We start from the raw sequence: 3,997 nt of genomic DNA, 5'->3' as shown, positions 1-3,997 counted from the left end.
GTCAGGTTCCCTAAAAGAAACTAAAGATGTGTTCCATTCTACTGTGCAAACCAAATTAATGCTGCATACTGAAGGCCTTCCTTGCCAAGATACAGTTGGATTTCTATTAGTCATTGAGGGCCATTTTCCTGGATGCAAATGGCCTTGCTGAGCTGGTGCAATGTCTGACTGGAGGTTTTGGGGAGCAGTCAGCCCTGTGCATGTGTATTTAACAATCATCAGAGCTTTCTCTTTTTGGCTTCGAGGCTAAGCTTATTATCCAAGGAACAAACGGAATATGAAGGCTGCCTCAGTGCCGCCAGAGCCCATTAGGAAATGTGCTATGAAGCAAAGGCGGCGCGTTGACAGGGCTGCAGAGAAAGAACTTGGAAGCAGAGGCAGGAAAGGGAGGGCGGCTTCCGTCCCAGCATCCCTGAAATGGCTCACTGTGAGTTCAGCAAGCCACACTCACACCATGCACCTTCCCCGTGCCTGAGCTCATCTGCAAACAGATTACCTTGCAGACAGAACCTCCAAAGGGCCCTGTCATCCTATGGCGCGTCGTCATTCTCACTTAGAAGCAGAGGACTCGGGGCCTTTTATCTAACACCCAACCAACGTAAACGTCTGTTTTCTGTTTTTCTCCCCTCTACTCTTTAGACAATAAACAAGAACCATCTGACATTTTTCTTAGTTTGTATATTTCAAACTCAATCCAACTTAAGTATCCTACCTGACCCTCCCCAACCCTCCTTCCCTCCCATGTTCTCTTTCCCTTTGGAGTCCTTACAAACTCTCCCTCTACTTCAGTGGTTCAGAGAAGACTGAGAGCTGGGCCTGGGTCTTGAAACCTTCCTGGTGGTTTTCTACTACACTCACGTCCTCAGGCACCTGATGGGGTAGAGCCCACCTTTTCGATGTCCCCTCCTCTCCACCACGGCTGCCTACTCAGACCACTTGCACTTTGTACCTGGAACATGACAGTAGCCTCCTAACTGTCCCTGACCACAAGCCACACCCTCTGCCATCTTTCCTCTATTTGCTGCCAGAATGATGTTTCGGAAATACACAACAGACCTTGTTGCTATCTTCCTCCCTCCCTCCCTCCCTCCCTCTGCCCCTGCTTTCCTCCCGCCTCTACCCTCCTCTACTTTCTAAGCATCTGCTGCTATACCAGGCATTGTTCTAGGTTTACAGATCTACAGCGTGGGACAAGAAGACATCATAGCCTCTGCCTTTTGGAGACCATAGAAACATTTGCTCTGGGGAAATGCTAAGTAACAACCTACACCATTAATTCTTTAAAAACGACTGTGACTCAGTGCCAGGAAGAAGACTTTGTAAAAGGTAATGTGAAAATGTTTTCCCTGCTCGGAATCTTCCAGTGGGATGATAATGATGTGTTGATGCAGGCTCATTATTGTAACAAATGTACAACTCTAGTGGGGGCAGGGGCTCTATGGGAACTCTCTGTACCTTCTGCTCAATTTTGCTGTGAACCTAAAACTGCTCTTTAAGAAAGGTCTTCTTTGTTTTAAGTCTCCCAGTGACTCAGCATATAAAACCCATGGCAGAGGGCTGGGCTGAGCTTTTCCCACTCCCACTGTGTTCCCTAAGGTCCGTCTCCCCAGACCCCTCCTTGTTTGAGTACCCAGTGCTCCCGTGCCCCAGTTCCTTCAACAGCCCCTCTCTACTTCCTGCAACTTCTTTTCCTTCCCTTGGCCACCCTCTCCTTTGAGAAACTCAGATGTCACCTCCTCCAAGAAGCCCTCCCTGATATTACCAGGCTGGATTAGCCCTCCCTGATATTACCAGGCTGTCTCCCCTCTGTGCTCCCAGACCTCCCTCTGCCTGCCACTGTCATTGCATCACCTTGTAACTGTACATATCTGCCACTGCCACCAACTCCCACTGAACTGAGAATGCCCTTAAATAGGGACAAACAGGATCTTTTAGCATAGTAACTGAAACACATGTAGGCTTCAGTAAATGAATGGATGCAAAATAAAGCTAACATTATCTGGTTAGTGAGAACGCTGAGAAAATTCTAGGGAAAGGAAAAAATAGATATCCTTGAGTTTTTACTAAAGTTCCAGAGATTGCAAGAATGAGCTTCCTGCCTACCTTTGCCTCTAACAGCAATGCTGCAGTTGAACCTGACAACCTGTTACCATGATGTAGAGAAGCCAGTGCAACAGAAGAGAGGACATGTTTAATCTCGTCTTTGCGACTTGTCTCTTGTATCACTGAAAATCGTATTTGTGGGAAGCTGAGGCGGGCGGATCACGAGGTCAGGAGATTGAGACCATCCTGGCTAACATGGTGAAACCCCGTCTCTACTAAAAAATACAAAGAAAAAAATTAGCTGGGCGTGGTGGTGGGCACGTGTAGTCCCAGCTACTCGGGAGGCTGAGGCAGGAGAATGGCATGAACCTGGGAGGCGGAGCTTGCAGTAGCCGAGATCGTGCCACTGCACTCCAGCTTGGGCGAAAAGAGCGAGACTCTGTCTCCAAAAAAAAAAAAAAAACCGTATTTGTGATAAGTAAATAAGAGTCATTAAACATCAAATGCAATTTAAATGCTCCATAAGGCACGCTCCTTGGTTTCGAAACCTCTGTGGATGTAAAGAACCCCCTAGAATAGGAGTTGGATAGTCCTGGGCTCCTGGCTGAGTCCCACCCTCAGTCCTTAAGGTGGAGGTCACATTGTGCTCCCTCACAGGTGGTCCGGTGAGACCATGTGGGTGGAAGCACTTTGTAAACATAGGCGCTCAACAAATGCTAAATATCACTCATGAGATTGCATTCTAAAGCAAATAAACAAGCATACCTCTTTTGTCTAAATAGCTGTGTGTGGCCTTGGAGTTCTGGCTAGGGAGTCACCCAACCCCTGGTGTTGCCCCTTGTGGCAACGTCTGAGATGCTGGATACCAAGTTGGCCTTTTGTAAGGACAGCAGGGTGGGGTCTGTTCTGTAAAGAGCTACAGGCAGCTGAGGACTCAGAACGGTGGACACTGTTTCAGAGACCAGAGAGGTAAAGTGAGGAGACTCCCTTCCTTCTTTCTTTCTTTTCCAGAACCTACATTGACCAGAGACTTTGCAGCCAGCTCACCCCTCCAACTCCCTGCCCTGGAGTCCCTGACCCGGGAACTTCTGCATCAGGCTGCTCAAACCTGAACTTGACAAAATTTCAAAGCACCAATTCTTTATGTTGACATGACAATGGACAAAGTGCTGAACCTGGAACCTAGATCACTCGATGTTGCCTGTAGCTAAGTCCACTTCTGTCACTCACCCTGCGTTTCCCTGCTAGGAGCAAGAGAGAGAAAGCCAGCCAGAAGGCATGGGTGTGGGCTCAGATCTGGCTCCTCCTGTCGCCACTGTGAAAGTTGATCATACAAAGGTCACTGTGGTCATAGGCAAGCAGAGTTAGGAGATCGGGAAAAAGCACGTTGCTCCAAGAATAGAACTGTCTCCAACCCTGGCTGCTGGAACACGTGTTGCAACCTGAAACCAGTTTGATCTAATAGCTACTGAAACGACCTGTGGGAATCCAAGACTGGTTCCACCCGCCCACCAATCAGAGCTTGCTGGATCCCCAAAACGTTTCCAGCACGAATGAACTTGCTTTCCTAACAATCCGTTAACATTTCTCATTTTTATGAAACCTCCTACCTTCTCTTTGCTCTTTGGACATACTGAAGACCGCCCAGTCTGTGTGTATGTCCCAAACTGAAATTCTTGCTTTCCAGATAAAACATTTTAAACTTAGAGATGTGTCTGTATATTTTATTTGACTTTGACAGCACCAGAGGCTCCGGCACAAATCTCCTCCTTCCTTCAAGCCCTTTTCTCCACAGTCCCGCAGGTCTACCCTGAAAGAAGTCTGATGATGACCCAGAGACACAATGTCACTGGGGGGTAAATTCAGGATTACTTGACAGAATGGCCCACCCGAGGTCTCAGAGGCTGCTGGAGGAACATGAAATGGTCTTCACCAAGTGAAGCATTGTTGGTCT

The 3,997-nt window shown here is 47.9% G+C and overlaps 1 long non-coding RNA gene across 1 annotated transcript; it reads left to right on the top strand.

Annotated features, from left to right (window-relative positions):
* Positions 1-1,163: 1,163 nt before the first annotated feature.
* Positions 1,164-3,749, top strand: LOC115894342. Its single transcript, XR_004054452.1, has 3 exons — positions 1,164-1,326; positions 2,119-2,269; positions 3,055-3,749. It is a non-coding gene; the product is annotated as an uncharacterized LOC115894342 (long non-coding RNA).
* The last annotated feature ends 248 nt before the right edge of the window (positions 3,750-3,997 follow it).

This window comes from Rhinopithecus roxellana, chromosome 17, assembly GCF_007565055.1.
Source record: "Rhinopithecus roxellana isolate Shanxi Qingling chromosome 17, ASM756505v1, whole genome shotgun sequence".
Lineage (NCBI taxonomy): Eukaryota > Metazoa > Chordata > Mammalia > Primates > Cercopithecidae > Rhinopithecus > Rhinopithecus roxellana.
Note: the sequence above shows the minus strand (reverse complement) of the source record. Positions and strands in the feature narration are given on the sequence as shown.